The following is an 18,962-nucleotide window of genomic DNA, read 5'->3' as shown; positions in this document are numbered from 1 at the left end:
CCCGGGAGGTTCCGGTAACCTCCCGGTTCTCCGGTATTTATTCGATAACCCCCAGAACTCATCCGGCGTCCGAATATAACCTTCCAATATATTGATCTTTACGTCTCGACCATTTCGAGACTCCTCATCATCTCCGTGATCATATCCGGGACTCCGAACTACCTTCGGTACATCAAAACACAAAAACTCATAATATCGATCGTCACAGAACTTTAAGCGTGCGGACCCTACGGGTTCGAGAACTATGTAGACATGACGGAGACACGTCTCCGGTCAATAACCAATAGCGGAACCTGGATGCTCATATTGGTTCCTACATATTCTAGGATGATCTTTATCGGTCAAACCGCATAACAAAATACGTTGTTCCCTTTGTCATCGGTATGTTACTTGCCCGAGATTCTCGGTATCTCAATACCTAGTTCAATCTCGTTAACGGCAAGTCTCTTTACTCATTCCGTAATGCAACATCCCGCAACTAACTCATTAGTCACATTGCTTGCAAGGCTTATAGTGATGTGCATTACCGAGAGGGCCCAGAGATACCTCTCCGACAATCGGAGTGACAAATCATGTTCTTGATCTATGCCAACTCCACAAGCACCATCGGAGACACATGTAGAGCACCTTTATAATCACCCAGTTACGTTGTGACGTTTGGTAGCACACAAAGTTTTCCTCCGGTATTTGGGAGTTGCATAATCTCATAGTCATAGGAACATGTATAAGTCATGAAGAAAGCAATAGCAGTAAACTTAAACGATCAAGTGCTAAGCTAAAAAAATAGGTCAAGTCAATCACATCATTCTCCTAATGATGTGATCCCGTTGATCAAATAACAACTAATGTCTATGGCTAGGAAACTTAACCATCTTTGATCAATGAGCTAGTCAAGTAGAGGCATACTAGTGACACTATGTTTGTCTATGTATTCACACATTTATTATATTTCCGGTTAATACAATTCTAGCATGAATAATAAACATTTATCATGAAATAAGGAAATAAATAATAACTTTATTATTTCCTCCAGGGCATATTTCCTTCAGTCTCCCACTTGCACTAGAGTCAATAATCTAGATTACACAGTAATGATTCTAACACCCATGGAGTCTTGGTGCTGATCATGTTTTGCTTGTGGAAGAGGCTTAGTCAGCGGGTCTGCAACATTTAGATCCGTATGTATCTTGGATATCTCTATGTCTACCACCTGGACTTGATCTCGGATGGAATTGAAGCGTCTCTTGATGTGCTTGGTTCTCTTGTGAAATCTGGATTCCTTTGCCAAGACAATTGCACCAGTATTGTCACAAAAGATTTTCATTGGACCCGATGCACTAGGTATGACACCTAGATCGGATATGAACTCCTTCATCCAGACTCCTTCATTTGTTGCTTCCGAAGCAGCTATGTACTCTGCTTCACATGTAGATCCCGCCATGACGCTTTGTTTAGAACTGCTCCAACTACAGCTCCACCATTCAATATAAGCATGTATCCGGTTTGCGATTTAGAATCGTCCGGATCAGTGTCAAAGATTGCATCGACGTAACCATTTACGACGAGCTCTTTGTCACCTCCATAAACGAGAAACGTATCCTTAGTCCTTTTCGGGTATTTCAGGATGTTATTGACCATTGTCCAGTGATCCACTCCTGGATTACTTTGGTACCTCCCTACTAAACTAATAGCAAGGCACACATCAGGTCTGGTACACAGCATTGCATACATGATAGAGCCTATGGCTGAAGCATAGGTAACACTTTTCATTTTCTCTCTATCTTCTGAAGTGGTCAGGCATTGAGTCTTACTCAACTTCACACCTTGTAACACAGGTAAGAACCCTTTCTTAGCTTGATCCATTTTGAACTTCTTCAAAAATTTATCAAGGTATGTGCTTTGTGAAAGTCCAATTAAGCGTCTTGATCTATCTCTATAAATCTTGATGCCCAATATATAAGCAGCTTCACCGAGGTCTTTCATTGGAAAAACTCTTATTCAAGTATCCTTTTATGCTATCCAGAAATTCTATATCTTTTCCAATCAACAATATGTCATCCACATATAATATTAGAAATGCTACAGAGCTCCCACTCACTTTCTTGTAAATACAGGCTTCTCCAAAAGTATGTATAAAACCATATGCTTTGATGGCACTATTAAAACGTTTATTCCAACTCCAAGAGGCTTGCACTAGTCCATAAATGGATCGCTGGAGCTTGCACACTTTGTTAGTACCCTTTGGATCGATAAAACCTTCAGGTTGCATCATATACAACTCTTCTTCCAAAAAACCATTCAGGAATGCAGTCTTTATATCCATTTTCCAAATTTCATAATCATAAAATGCAGCAATTGCTAACATGATTTGGACGGACTTAAGCATCGCTACGGGTGAGAAGGTCTCATCATAGTCAACTCCTTGAACTTGTCGAAAACCTTTCGCAACAAGTCGAGCTTTGTAGACAGTAACGTTACCGTCAGCGTCAATCTTCTTCTTGAAAATCCATTCATTCTCGATGGCTTGCCGATCATCGGGCAAGTCAACCAAAGTCCACACTTTGTTCTCATACATGGATCCCATCTCAGATTACATGGCTTCAAGCCATTTTGCAGAATCTGGGCTCATCATCGCTTCCTCATAGTTTGTAGGCTCGTCATGGTCAAGTAACATGACCTCCAGAATAGGATTACCGTACCACTCTGGCGCGGATCTTACTCTGGTTGACCTACGAGGTTCAGTAGTAACTTGATCTGAAGTTTCATGATCATCAACATTAGCTTCCTCACTAATTGGTGTAGGTGTCACAGGAACCGGTTTCTGTGATGAACTATTCTCCAGTAAGGGAGCAGGTACAGTTACCTCATCAAGTTCTACTTTCCTCCCACTCACTTCTTTCGAGAGAAACTCCTTCTCTAGTAAGGATCCATTCTTAGCAACAAATGTCTTGCCTTCGGATCTGTGATAGAAGGTGTACCCAACAGTCTCCTTTGGGTATCCTATGAAGACACATTTCTCCGATTTGGGTTCGAGCTTATCAGGTTGAAGCTTTTTCACATAAGCATCGCAGCCCCAAACTTTAAGAAACGACAATTTTGGTTTCTTGCCAAACCACAGTTCATAAGGCGTCGTCTCAACGGATTTCGATGGTGCCCTATTTAACGTGAATGCAGCTGTCTCTAAAGCATAACCCCAAAACAACAGCGGTAAATCAATAAGAGACATCGTAGATCGCACCATATCTAGTAAAGTACGATTACGACGTTTGGACACACCATTATGCTGTGGTGTTCCGGGTGGCGTGAGTTGTGAAACTATTCCACATTGTTTCAAATGTATACCAAACTCGTAACTCAAATATTCTCCTCCACGATCAGATCGTAGAAACTTTATTTTCTTGTTACGATGATTTTCCACTTCACTCTGAAATTCTTTGAACTTTTCAAATGTTTCAGACTTATGTTTTATTAAGTAGATATACCCATATCTGCTCAAATCATCTGTGAAGATGAGAAAATAACGATACCCGCCACGAGCCTCAACATTCATCGGACCACATACATCAGTATGTATGATTTCCAACAAGTCTGTTGCTCGCTCCATTGTTCCGGAGAATGGCGTTTTAGTCATCTTTCCCATGAGGCATGGTTCGCAATTACCAAGTGATTCATAATCAAGTGATTCCAGAAGTCCATCAGTATGGAGTTTCTTCATGCGCTTTACATCAACATGACCCAAATGGCAGTGCCACGAATAAGTTGCACTATCATTGTCAACTCTGCATCTTTTGGCTTCAACATTATGAATATGTGTATCACTACTATCGAGATTTAACACAAATAGACCATTCTTTAAGGGTGCATGACCATAAGAGATATTACTTATATAAATAGAACAACCATTATTCTCAGATTTAAATGAATAACCGTCTCGCATTAAACAAGATCCAGATATAATGTTCATGCTTAACGCTGGCACCAAATAACAATTATTTAGGTCTAAAACTAATCCCGAAGGTAGATGTAGAGGTAGCGTGCCGACGGCGATCACATCGACTTTGGAACCATTTCCCACGCGCATCATCACCTCGTCCTTTGCCAGTGTTTGCTTAATCTGTAGTCCCTGTTTCGAGTTGCAAATATTAGCAATAGAACCAGTATCAAATACCCAGGTGCTACTGCGAGCTCTAGTAAGGTACACATCAACAACATGTATATCACATATACCTTTGTTCACCTTGCCATCCTTCTTATCCGCCAAATACTTGGGGCAGTTCCGCTTCTAGTGACCAGTCCCTTTGCAGTAGAAGCACTCAGTCTCAGGCTTAGGTCCATACTTGGGTTTCTTCTCTTGAGCAGCAACTTGTTTGCCGTTCTTCTTGAAGTTCCCTTTCTTCTTCCCTTTACCCTTTTTCTTGAAACCGGTGGTCTTATTGACCATCAACACTTGATGCTCCTTCTTGATTTCTACCTCCGCAGGCTTTAGCATTGCGAAGAGCTCGGGAATCGTCTTATGCATCCCTTGCATATTATAGTTCATCACGAAGCTCTTGTAGCTTGGTGGCAGTGATTGAAGAACTCTGTCAATGACACTATCAACCAGAAGATTAACTCCCAACTAAGTCAAGTGATTATGGTACCCAGACATTCTGAGTATATGTTCAGTGACAGAACTATTCTCCTCCATCTTGCAGCTGTAGAACTTATTGGAGACTTCATATCTCTCAATTCGGGCATTTGCTTGAAATATTAACTTCAACTCCTGGAACATCTCATATGCTCCATGACGTTCAAAACGTCGTTGAAGTCCCGGTTCTAAGCTGTAAAGCATGGCACACTGAACTATCGAGTAGTCATCAGTTTTGCTCTGCCAGACGTTCATAACATCTGGTGTTGCTCCTGCAGTGGGTTTGGCACCCAGCGGTGCTTCTAGGACATAATTCTTATGTGCGGCAATGAGGATAATCCTCAAGTTACGGACCCAGTCCGTGTAATTGCTACCATCATCTTTCAACTTTGCTTTCTCAAGGAACGCATTAAAATTCAACAGAACAACAGCACGGGCCATCTATCTACAATAACATAGACAAGCAAAATACTACCAGGTACTAAGTTCATGATAAATTTAAGTTCAATTAATCATATTACTTAAGAACTCCCACTTAGATAGACATCCCTCTAATCATCTAAGTGATCACGTGATCCATATCAACTAAACCATAACCGATCATCACGTGAAATGGAGTAGTTTTCAATGGTGAACATCACTATGTTGATCATATCTACTATATGGTTCACGCTCGACCTTTCGGTCTCGGTGTTTCGAGGCCATATCTGCATATGCTAGGCTTGTCAAGTTTAACCCGAGTATTCTACGTGTGTAAAACTGTCTTACACCCGTTGTAGATGAACGTTGAGCTTATCACACCCGATCATCACGTGGTGTCTCGGCACGACGAACTTTGGCAACGGTGCATACTCAGGGAGAACACTTTTACCTTGAAATTTAGTGAGAGACCATCATATAATGCTACCGTCAAACAAAGCAGAATAAGATGCACAAAGGATAAACATCACATGCAATCAATATAAGTCATATGATATGGCCATCATCATCTTGTGCCTTTGATCTCCATCTCCAAAGCACCGCTATGATCACCATCGTCACCAGCGTGACACCTTGATCTCCATCGTAGCAACGTTGTCGTCTCGCCAACTATTGCTTCTACGACTATCGCTACGGCTTAGTGATAAAGTAAAGCAATTACAGGGCGATTGCATTGCATACAATAAAGCGACAACCATATAGCTCCTGCCAGTTGCCGATAACTCTGTTACAAAACATGATCATCTCATACAATAAATATAGCATCATATCTTGACCATATCACATCACAACATGCCCTGCAAAAATAAGTTAGACGTCCTCTACTTTGTTGTTGCAAGTTTTACGTGGCTGCTACGGGCTGAGCAAGAACCGTTCTTACCTACGCATCAAAACCACAATGATAGTTTGTCAAGTTAGTGTTGTCTTAACCTTCTCAAGGACCGGGTGTAGCCACACTCGGTTCAACTAAAGTTGGAGAAACTGACACCCGCTAGCCACCTGTGTGCAAAGCACGTCGGTAGAACCAGTCTCGCGTAAGCGTACGCGTAATGTCGGTTCGGGCCGCTTCATCCAACAATACTGCCAATCCAAAGTATGACATGCTGGTAAGAAGTATGACTTGTATCGCCCACAACTCACTTGTGTTTTACTCGTGCATACAACATCTACGCATAAACCTGGCTCAGATGCCACTGTTGGGGAACGTAGTAATTTCAAAAAAATTCCTACGCACACGCAAGATCATGGTGATGCATAGCAACGAGAGGGGAGAGTGTCGTCCATGTACCCTCGTAGACCGTTAAGCGGAAGCGTTCTAACAACGCGGTTGATGTAGTCATACGTCTTCATGATCGAACGATCCTAAGCACCCAACGTACGGCACTTCCGCCTTCAACACACGTTCAGCTCGGTGATGTCCTGTGAACTCACGATCCAATAGAGCTCGGAGAAGAGTTTCGTCAGCATAATGGAGTGGTGACGATGTTGATGAAGCTACCGATGCAGGGCTTCGCCTAACCACAGCTACGATATAACCGAGGTGGATTATGGTGGAGGGGGGCACCGCACACGGCTAAGAGATCAACAGATCAATTGTTGTCCCTCCAAGGGGTGCCCCTCCCAGTATATAAAGGAGGGAGAGGAGTTGGGGGCGGCCAAGGAGGAGGAGGGGAGCCCAAGGGGGGCAATCCTACTCCAAGTAGGATTGCCCCCTCTTTCCTAGTCCTAGTAGAAGAGGGGAAGGAAGGGGAGGAGAAGAAGAAGGAAAGGGGGACGACCCCCTAGTCCAATTCGGTTTGGGCTAGGGGGCCCGCACGCCCCTAGCTGGCCGCCTCTCCTCTTCCTCCACTTGGGCCAATAAGGCCCAATAACCCCCCGGGAGGTTCCGGTAACCTCCCGGTTCTTTGGTATTTATCCGATAACCCCCAGAACTTAGCCGGTGTCCGAATATAACCTTCCAATATATCGATCTTTATGTCTCGACCATTTCGAGACTCCTCGTCATGTCCGTGATCATATCCGGGACTCCAAACTACCTTCGATACATCAAAACACAAAAACTCATAATACCGATCGTCACAGAACTTTAAGCATGCAGACCCTACGGGTTCGAGAACTATGTAGACATGACCGAGACGCGTCTCCGGTCAATAACCAATAGCGGAACCTGGATGCTCTTATTGTTTCCTACATATTCTACGAAGATCTTTGACGATCAAACCGCATAGCAAAATACGTTGTTCCCTTTGTCATCGGTATGTTACTTGCCCGAGATTCTCGGTATCTCAATACCTAGTTCAATCTCGTTACCGGCAAGTCTCTTTACTCGTTCCGTAATGCAACATCCCGCAACTAACTCATTAGTCACATTGCTTGCAAGGCTTATAGTGATGTGCATTACCGAGAGGGCCCAGAGATACCTCTCCGACAATCGGAGTGACAAATCCTATTCTTGATCTACGCCAACTCCACGAACACCATCGAAGACACCTGTAGAGCACCTTTATAATCACCCAGTTATGTTGTGACATTTGGTAGCACACAGAGTGTTCCTATGGTATTCGGGAGTTGCATAATCTCATAGTCATAGGAACATGTATAAGTCATGAAGAAAGCAATAGCAGTAAACTTAAACGATCAAGTGCTAAGCTAACGAAATGGGTCAAGTCAATCACATCATTCTCCTAATAATGTGACCCCGTTGATCAAATAACAACTCATATCTATGGCTAGGAAACTTAACCATCTTTGATCAATGAGCTAGTCAAGTAGAGGCATACTAGTGACACTATGTTTGTCTATGTATTCACACATGTATTATGTTTCCGGTTAATACAAAGCATGAATAATAAACATTTATCATGAAATAAGGAAATAAATAATAACTTTATTATTGCCTCTAGGGCATATTTCCTTCAGGGACCTAGTAGTATTTGGCATCCAAAAGGCCATTTACAAAATAATATTCATAGGAAAGGCTGAAAATTAAGGAAACTGACTGAAAAAAGGCCTCGGCCCAAAAGAAAAATAGATGAGACCCAGAAAAGAAATGGACCACAGAAAGGCTAATGCCCAAAAACACTGGATGCAGCTTAGAAAACAAAAAGGCCGAATTATTGGGCTTGGCCCATGTGCAGCCAAATTTAACAGGAAAAAATACATTAAATGGGCTGGATTACTGGGTTTGGCCCATATAAACACCGAATTGGACCGGGCTGATTCTTATCAACGACCAATACAATTGGTCGCAATTTTACCACGTCAGCTTGCCACGTTGGATCCGACGTAGCCTGGGAAGGCTGCCAACGACCAAAACAAAAGGTCGTAGAACCAACAACCTTTTATTTTGGTCGTTGCCTTCTACGACCGTATCAGAAAGAAGGTCATTAAGTTTCATGAAAGACGGTCAGCTTTTGACCAATTGTTTTTGGTCGCAAAAAGGTCACAAACAATGACCATTCGATGACCAATAGTGATGGTTGCAATTAACATATTTCTTGTAGGGCATCATCAATGTTGAGTGAAATGCAACACAGATTGTAAGGGCATCCCCAACGGCAAATCGCAATTTTTCTTGTGCATCCGTCCGTAGACAGGAGGACCAGTCCGCAAAAACGGATGCAGGAGGCTGCCACCCAGCCGTAGCCGGTATATGGTTGCTAGTAAATTCGAATTCAAATGTACTCCGATCCACACAATGCGCCGAATCATACCAGTGCCGGATCACATGCCCGATCACAATCAAAAAGAGGCAAAATATGCTTAGTTACTGGCGACGGGGCCCCGGTGGCGGCCATGAAGACCGACCGCCCCAGGGGCGGCGCGGAGCAGAAGCGGTGGCGGCGGCTAGGGTTTGGATTGGTTAGGTTGATACCATGTTGGAAGATATAGAGAGGAATTGATGAAATCAATGTTTATTGCTTGAGCATCATGGGCATATATAGAGCAGTACATGATCTTCTTGGAGTACAAGAAAAACCAGAATAATTCCTAGTATATCCTATGTTTTGAATCTAATCATGGTAGTCAACATTCACGAAAAAGCTTCGCAACTTGCTCGCCTGCTTGGAGGCAGCTAGCCCAGGGCCTACCAAGGAGATTTATTCCCTCCTAATGGAGGAGGCTTTTACGGGCAAACTTGAGAAGGTGAAGAATGCTCTCAAGACCATAGGCTAGAAGAGTGATGTCATTGGTAAGGTATTCGCGGTTGCTTAATGGATGATTCTCATTTTCTTCGGCCACCATTTCCGATTGGCTCGTCTCCGTGAATTTGGTGGTGTCTGTTGTCTTCAACCTTGGTCTCGTTGGGGGTTTCTTTGTGATATGGAAGTGCAAAGGGTCATGGTGGCTCCGCGTTATGTATGTTTGTCGGGTTGACCGTGGGGTCATGGAGTTTCTTTCTTAGCGAGTAGTCTGCATGTGATCCATATGTACCGGTTTTCATTGGACAAGGAAGACAATGTAATGAGTTATGTTTACTTATATTCACACAGAAGTTATATTGTTATGAATCCTCTAATATATGGTGCTTGTGTAACGCCCTCGATGCGGCTATATCTCCCACGTGTCGAAGCACGACTTAGAGGCATAACCGCATTGAAAGCAATGTCGCAAGTGAGGTAATATTCACACAACCCATGTAATACATAAGGGAAAGAGATACATAGTTGGCTTACAATCGCCACTTCACACAAATACAAGAATAAAGCATTACATCATCCAGATACAATCAAGGCCCGACTACGGAGCCAAAATAAAAGAAGACTACCCCAAATGCTACACAGATCCCCGATCGACCCCAACTGGGCTCCACTACTGATCGACTAGAACGAAACAACATAAGGGCAAGATCTTAATCGAGCTCCTCCTGAGCTTGGTTGCATCATCTGCACGGTATCATCGGCACCTGCAAACTGGTTTTGGAAGTATCTGTGAGTCACGGGGACTCAGCAATCTCACACCCTCGCGATCAAGACTATTTAAGCTTATAGGTAGGGTAAAAGGTATGAGGTGTAGCTGCAGCAAGCGACTAGCATATATGGTGGCTAAACATACGCAAACGAGAGCGAGAAGAGAAGGCAAAGCACGATCGTGAAACTATGATCAAGAAGTGATCCTAGAACAACCTACGTCAAACATTACTCCAACACCGTGTTCACTTCCCGGACTCCGCCGGAAAGAGACCATCACGGTAACACACGCGGTTGATGTATTTTAATTAAGGTCAACTTCAGGTTTTCTACAACCGGACATTAACAAATTCCCATCTGCCCATAACCGCGGGCACGGCTTTCGAAAGTTCAAATCCCTGCAGGGGAGTCCCAACTTAGCCCATGACAAGCTCTCACGGTCAACGAAGGAATAGACCTCCTCCCGAGACATTCCGATCAGACTCGGTATCCCGGTTCTACAAGACACTTCGACAAGTTAAAACAAATCCAGCAACACCGCCCGAATGTGCCGACAAATCCTGATAGGAGCTACACATATCTCTTTCTCAGGGCACACTCAGATGAGACTAGCTACGAGTAAAACCAACCCTCAAGTTTCCCCGAGGTGGCCCCGCAGGCAGCTCAGTTCGGACCAACACTCAGAGGAGCACTGGCCCGGGGGGGTTAGAATAAAGATGACCCTTGAGTCTGCAGAACCCAAGGGAAGGTGGTAGGTTGTTAGTGCAAATGGTAAAACCAAGGTTGGGCATTGCTGGAGGAGTTTTATTCAAGGCGAACTGTCAAGGGGTTCCCATTATTACCCAACCGCGTAAGGAACGCAAAATCCGGGAACATAACACCGATATGACGGAAACTAGGGCGGCAACAGTGGAACAAAACACCAGGCATAAGGCCGAGCCTTCCACCCTTTACCAAGTATATAGATGCATTAATTTAATAAGATATATGGTGATATCCCAACAAGTAAACATGTTCCAACAAGGAACAACATCTCCATGTCCCAACAAGGAACAAACTTCAATCTTCACCTGCAACTAACAACGCTATAAGAGGGGCTGAGCAAAGCGGTAAACATAGCCAATCAACGGTTTGCTAGGACAAGGTGGGTTAGAGGCTTGGTTCAACAATATAGGAGACGTGATAAGAAAGTGGTAGGTATCGTAGCATAGGCATAGCAAAAGAGCGAGCAACTAGCAAGCAAAGATAGAAGTGATTTCGAGGGTATGGTCATCTTGCCTGAGATCCCGCAAGGAAGAAGAACGAGTCCATGAAGAAGGCAAACGGACGTAGTCGAACGGGTCCTCACAAACGCGACGTTACCGGAACCAACCCGAAGAAGCAACACCGGAAAGGAGCACACAACATAGTAAACAACCAACACATAATCATGGCATGATGCTCAATCAAGTATGATGCATGTCCGGTTTAAAGAGGCATGGCATGGCAAAATGCACAAGCAACCCTACAAATTAAGTGGGGCTCAATATGCAACGGGTTGCATATTGACGAAACACCACATCAAGTTATTTAGTTCGATCTCGTTTATGTACCCAACAATATTAAATGTTGTTAAACATGGCAAGAGGGTGAAGCAAAAGAAAACTACCTATCTAGGCAAGTTTAAATGAGGCCGGAAACAACGAACAACAATTCCGGTAAATCCCCATGTGCATATATTAGGTTTGGTCCTGTTCTGCCCTAAACCATATTTTAGAGTTGTTAAACATGCAAAGTGATGCCACCATGTTAAACTAGGCATTTTTCTACCCCATTTACATATAAAATTTGTTAGGTTTGGAGCTACGGTTAAAAAGTTATGAATTAAGGCATTTTAACATGGCATAGGAGCAAATTTAACCAAACATCATTTTAAAGATTTTAAACATGGATGAAAGATACATATTATGAAACTAGACAAAATTCTAAGCAAGTTTCATGTATAAATTATTTAGATTCGATACACGGTTGTGAAGTTATTACATGCATGAAGTTTAGGGGGCTTTCTGTAAAACAGTAATTCGCTGGAAAAACGGACAAATTCATGGAACGGAAAAAAACATGACATGGGCCAGATCTGCTGGGACTGGGCTGCTCACATTGGGCCTTACAGGCTAGTCGGTGGAGTCTGCAAAATAAAAACCCCGGGCGGTCCGGAGCGGTTTACAAGTTCAGGTGGACCGGGCCGGTGAACCGGACGAACCGTTCCAGGGCGGTTTGCGAGCGGGGGCGGAGGCGTCGCCGACTCCGGCAATGAAAGCGCAACGGCGCGGCAGCAGTGGGCTCGCGGCGGGGCTGGAGGAGGCCAGGCAGGCGAGGCAAGGCGGATCTGGCCACTCCCGGCCAGATTCGGCCGGCGGAACCCGCGGTGGTGACGTGGGTGACGGGATCCGGCCAGTTGGGCTCGCCGGAGATCCAAGGCGGCGGCAGCGCTGCTGTTCGAGGCAGAGAGAGGAGGGAGATTAGGGAGCAGGGAGAGAAACGGAGATGGAGGAGACGGGGTCAGGGTGAGGTCAAACTGGTGGCGATGTAGAGCACCCGAGCGGAGAGGGTCGCCGGTGGCGACTCCGGCGGGAGGAGGCCGGCGAGCGCAACGCGCTGGTGCGGGCGCGCTTCGGGAGCCACGGGGAGGCGAAGCGGGCTCACGGTGGCTCCATATGGGCTCGGCGGGCTGACCTCGGCGTCGGGCGGGCCGCGGCGGTGGGGGGCGAGGCAGGGGACAGGTGGCGCGCTAGGGATGGCTGCGGGTGGCGGCTGGGAGGTGAGGTGGCGTGAGCGGGTTGGCTGGAGACGGCTCCCGGCGGCGCTGCAGCGACAAGGGCGCGCCAAGTGGCGGCGGCGGGATAGACCGGCGCTGAAATTGTGGAGGGGGGGTAGGTGGCTGCCGGCTGAGAGGTGGGAGGAGGGTTTGGGAAGGTTTAGGGGCTAGGGAGGCCCAAAATGGCAAGGGGGTTGCTTAAATCGGAAGGGGCTAGGGTTTTGGTGGGTTTGGGGGGCTTTAGGAGCGTTTCGAAGCCTCCGATCGTGATCTGATGGTCCGCAACGGAGGGAGGATTTAGGTGGGCTGCAAGTGGGTTGCAAAAAGAGGTTGGGTTGAGATGAGAGGAGAGGAGTGCAGCCTGGCAACTGTTTTCAGAGACCGAAAACGTCCGACGTTTTGACCGACTATAATGTCGCTATAGTTATCCGTTGGGGCATCAAACGAACTCCGAATGCGATGAAACTTGGCAGGCGGCCTACCTACAACATAACAACACCGCATGCCAACTTTCAACCCATTCCGAGAACATTTTCCGGCCACTTATAAAATACTATTTCGGACATGCCGCGAGCGCGTGCGAGTGTGTCTAGGCTCAGAACGGACAACGGAAGGAACTGGGAAACCCGGACGGATGCAGGTTTTAAAACATGATGATGCAATGCACATGATGACATGACAAGATGCGACACGCAAGCAAATGAAAAAGCAATAACAGCGAATAACTGGAAGACACCTGGCACATCGGTCTCAGGGCGTTACAACACTCCACCACTACGAGAGGATCTCGTCCCGAGATCTAGAATGGCACCGGAGGGAAAAACGGAAGAGAAAGAGAAGAGGTAAAACTAAGTTGCTTCTTTGACAAACGAGTGAAACCAAAAAACCTTGAAAAGGTTAAGGCAATTTGAGAAAAGAATACAATGGAGATGAATGAAGTTAACAGTCTTCGTCAGAAAAGAGAAACAAGGAAGAGCAACTTTGGGCAGCACTCCGATTGAAAAGAAAAGAAATTGAATAAGAACTTGGCCAGATGAGAACATACTTGATGAAATCACAACACACTGCCTCCAAAACTATTGAATGAATGTAACAAGGGGTAAGAACGATTTCAGACAGCACTTCGGTTGAGAAGGGAGCCAAAACTTGACAGAATGGGAAGAACTTGAAAAGAGGGCATGACACTCCGGTTAAATGGATAAACCAAGAAAAGAACACGATCCTGACAAAACAAGAAGATGGGTTGAAGAGAGCAACATCACAATGCCTCCAGAACGAAAGAATAGAATATAGATAATTGAAATAAAAGAATGGAGAAGCAAATGCCAACTTCTGTCATAAAAAGAGTTTGAGAAGGCATCCTTAGGAGAAGGGTCGAACAGAGTTGTTGGAACACCAAAAACGAAAAGAATAATCTTGATATGGTCGTATGGAATACATCTTAGATTATGAGGTGACAACCTGCCACTCACGGGAAGAAGAATTGAATTGATATGGACAAGGAGACGAGAAAGTTATTTCACCGGGAGGATAGATGAAGCACTATGATCATATATTATCACCATTAATAGCAACAATCCTTAGGGAAAGCTTTAGTGAAATATAACCCAGATGACTCCAATGACGAGATTGATGGATTTAAAATATCCCAATCTTGACAACATGTGAATCATGAAAACATGAACTCAAATTATCAAGAATGACATAATACCACCTCCAATGATACAGTAGACAAAAATGCACTCCGGATTACAATATGAAGAAAGCTTGAGCTCCTCTGAAAAGAAAGTTGATGAACGTTTAGAGAAGGAATATAAATCCTTGATGAACCATCATGTAGAACCTTCATGAAGAACTCCGGTAAACAAAAGATAACGAAAAGAGAGAGAAGTTGAAAACACAAGGTGAAACCTTGTAATGATTTAGATGGATCTCCGTGATAATTTGAGCTTGGAACTCCGGGAAAGAAAGATGAGCACTTGAAACCAAGAATAAGTATGATGAGCCACTCCGGAAAACGGGAATTGAATAAACTCTATGAGACAAGAATAAGAATTACATTATGCTTATCCTTCACCAATTTAGATTGATGGCAAGCAATGGATTTGGCATACTACTTATTCTCGTTGAAAAGGATTAAGAGAGATATCGACAACTTGATAAGGTCTTCAACAAAACACCGGTGGGATTGAAAATGAACGAAGTAAAGATAAAGAAACACCGGGAAAATTAGCAAATGAACGAAGATACATGAGAGGGTTTAGATCCATGGGAACGAAGAGATCATGAACTGATTAGAGGATATTCGAACGATGCCCCGGTAAGATTTGGAGAATGTGAGCTGCCAGCTGAAATGAATAATAATGAGATGATGGCCTCCGGAGAATCAGACTAAAAAGACTCCTGAATTTGCACCGGATGAGTGAAAAGAAATCTCACAATGGAAAACAATTATGAGAGGATGGCGACAAGCTTGAACTACGCATCTCTGAGAGAATGGTTAAGATTTTGAGGAAAACTCTTCTTCGGTCATCGAAATCTGAGAATTACGATGAGAAACACCACCAATAATTATTGAGGCACTCCGGAATGAAGAATGGAAAAGTTGAGCCCACGATGAAAAGATTTTGACAGATCTTGGAGAAGACATTTGACTGATGATATATCATTCTTACGTTAAACTTCGAAATGAAATTGAGGTTACCTCCGGGAAAATAAGAAGAGTCAGGTAAGATCTTGGGAAAATACCTGTGGGTTAGGGCCCACTCAAAAGAAAACACTATAGAACGATTTAAAAGAGAGAAAGCACCGGTTGAATTAAAAGGCTTGAATGAGATTACATCCTCGAAAAAAAAAGTTTGAACGAAAGCAGAGTGAACACATGAATCTTCGAGATATCTTGAGCACTCCGTAAGAATTGAATATCGAGAAATGAAATATTATGAGGTGCACCGGTATGAGAAGGCATTTGAAATGAGGGAAGGATATGATCAACAAAGCTTGAATTAGTTCCATCGGAGAAGAAAGAGAATGAATAATGATGAACTTGAGATTCCGTTAGAATCTTCATGAGAATCACCAGATAAGAACATTGAAGGAAAAGAATGGAGAGACTTCACAAGAATAAAATGGATACCTAATGAACAAAATCTGAGTCCTTGAAGAAACAAAGGGTGGGTGGGCGGGAAAAACAAAGGCAACTTGGAGACAGATGAAACAAACACCATTGAGAAGAACTGATACTTGATCTTGCGGATGTTGAAATGATCGGATCCACTTAAAGAGAAGCACACCGGTTGAAAAGGATTAACATGACAATCTCAATTATCATGAAGGATTAGTATTCACATAGAAATATGAGAACACCGCTTAGAAAAGGGATGGAATCCACATTTGTCTCTGAAGCAACTCGAATACCACAACTCAAAACAAAACAATGGATTGGCTTGCAAAATAAGTCGGAACAAACATATGATAGAGATTTCGTCCGAAGTTTTCGTGGTGGGGCCTACACGGGCTCGATCGTACAGCACCATCATATACAAGGCAGTGCACATGACATACGAAGCGTCCCCGAGTCGGCATAGCCAAGGACTCTTTAAGACACAACGAGACCACTGTAAAACCGACCGTGGATAGGCGGACCACTAGACGTCGAACCCCAATTTCATATCATATATCCGTCGGAAAGATATATCCTAAGAGCTACTTGAATTCCCACCTATGAAACTCCCGAAATTTTCCGGTTATGCAATCAGGTGTTGGGGATACAGGGGAAGCATAATATCTCACCCAAACTAGCAAATCCTACATCCAGCTGTATCCATCCTTCAACACATAACCAAGAAACCTTCGGAAATCGTCTACCTCAACCTTCGAAAAGCATCCGTTATACGAGTTATGACAATACTCCCGAACTCCCGCCCCAGTACTGGGTGGCGTCGAGGTTATCTCACCAACGAATTGCATAAAAGAGATTTTCGATGTCGGCGAAACTAAACTCAGGTATTCCAGAACTGCAACGATAAAATTATGACGACAACACCTCAGAGCTCAACTCCCCGGGACACTGCCACAAAACCCCTGACAGGAGGCACCAAGACAATGTTCTCGTCACAAAACCATCGGAACGATTCCAAGATACCCGCATGATCCTAAAAAAAATTTAGTGAAATTTGAGAAGAGAATAGTCAAAACTCTACATCAGGATGCCTTACCAGAGCGATGAAGAGACTGGGAAGTAAAAGGATTCCTAAACTCTCCGATATATAATTCCTAAATGACTCAAAACATTTTTCTAGACACAACTCGGCTGCTAAAAACGATCAAGCAATGGGGCTCCTAAGGTCAGGGAAGGCTCTGATACCAACTTGTAACGCCCTCGATGCGGCTATATCTCCCACGTGTCGAAGCACGACTTAGAGGCATAACCGCATTGAAAGCAATGTCGCAAGTGAGGTAATCTTCACACAACCCATGTAATACATAAGGGAAAGAGATACATAGTTGGCTTACAATCGCCACTTCACACAAATACAAGAATAAAGCATTACATCATCCAGATACAATCAAGGCCCGACTACGGAGCCAAAATAAAAGAAGACTACCCCAAATGCTACACAGATCCCCGATCGACCCCAAATGGGCTCCACTACTGATCGACTAGAACGAAACAACATAAAGGACAAGATCTTCATCGAGCTCCTCCTGAGCTTGGTTGCGTCATCTGCACGGTATCATCGGCACCTGCAAACTGGTTTTGGAAGTATCTGTGAGTCATGGGGACTCAGCAATCTCACACCCTCGCGATCAAGACTATTTAAGCTTATAGGTAGGGTAAAAGGTATGAGGTGGAGCTGCAGCAAGCGACTAGCATATATGGTGGTTGAACATACGCAAATGAGAGCGAGAAGAGAAGGCAAAGCACGATCGTGAAACTATGATCAAGAAGTGATCCTAGAACAACCTACGTCAAGCATTACTCCAACACCGTGTTCACTTCCTGGACTCCATCGAGAAGAGACCATCACGGTTACACACGTGGTTGGTGCATTTTAATTAAGTTAAGTTTCATGTTGTCTACAACCAGACATTAACAAATTCCCATCTGCCCATAACCGCGGGCACGGCTTTTGAAAGTTCAAATCCCTGCAGGGGAGTCCCAACTTAGCCCATGACAAGCTCTCACAGTCAACGAAGGAATAGACCTCCTCCCGAGACATTCCGATCAGACTCGGTATCCCGGTTCTACAAGACACTTCGACAAGTTAAAACAAATCCAGCAACACCGCCCGAATGTGCCGACAAATCCCGATAGGAGCTGCACATATCTCTTTCTCAGGGCACACTCAGATGAGACTAGCTACGAGTAAAACCAACCCTCAAGTTTCCCCGAGGTGGCCCCGCAGGTAGCTCAGTTCGGACCAACACTCAGAGGAGCACTGGCCCGGGGGGTTAGAATAAAGATGACCCTTGAGTCTGCAGAACCCAAGGGAAGGTGGTAGGTTGTTAGTGCAAATGGTAAAACCAAGGTTGGGCATTGCTGGAGGAGTTTTATTCAAGGCGAACTGTCAAGGGGTTCCCATTATTACCCAACCGCGTAAGGAACGCAAAATCCGGGAACATAACACTGATATGACGGAAACTAGGGCGGCAAGAGTGGAACAAAACACCAGGCATAAGGCCGAGCCTTCCACCCTTTACCAAGTATATAGATGCATTAATTTAATAAGATATATGGTGATATCCCAACAAGTAAACATGTTCCAACAAGGAACAACATCTCCATGTCCCAACAAGGAACAAACTTCAATCTTCACCTGCAACTAACAACGCTATAAGAGGGGCTGAGCAAAGCGGTAAACATAGCCAATCAACGGTTTGCTAGGACAAGGTGGGTTAGAGGCTTGGTACAACAATATAGGAGACGTGATAAGAAAGTGGTAGGTATCGCAGCATAGGCATAGCAAAAGAGCGAGCAACTAGCAAGCAAAGATAGAAGTGATTTCGAGGGTATGGTCATCTTGCCTGAGATCCCGCAAGGAAGAAGAACGAGTCCATGAAGAAGGCAAACGGACGTAGTCGAACGGGTCCTCACAAACGCGACGTTACCGAAACCAACCCGAAAATGCAACACCGGAAAGGAGCA

Source organism: Triticum urartu, chromosome 5A (genome assembly GCF_056163025.1).
Source record: "Triticum urartu cultivar PI428250 chromosome 5A, HENAU_Tu73, whole genome shotgun sequence".
Classification (NCBI taxonomy): Eukaryota; Viridiplantae; Streptophyta; class Magnoliopsida; order Poales; family Poaceae; genus Triticum; species Triticum urartu.
Note: the sequence above shows the minus strand (reverse complement) of the source record.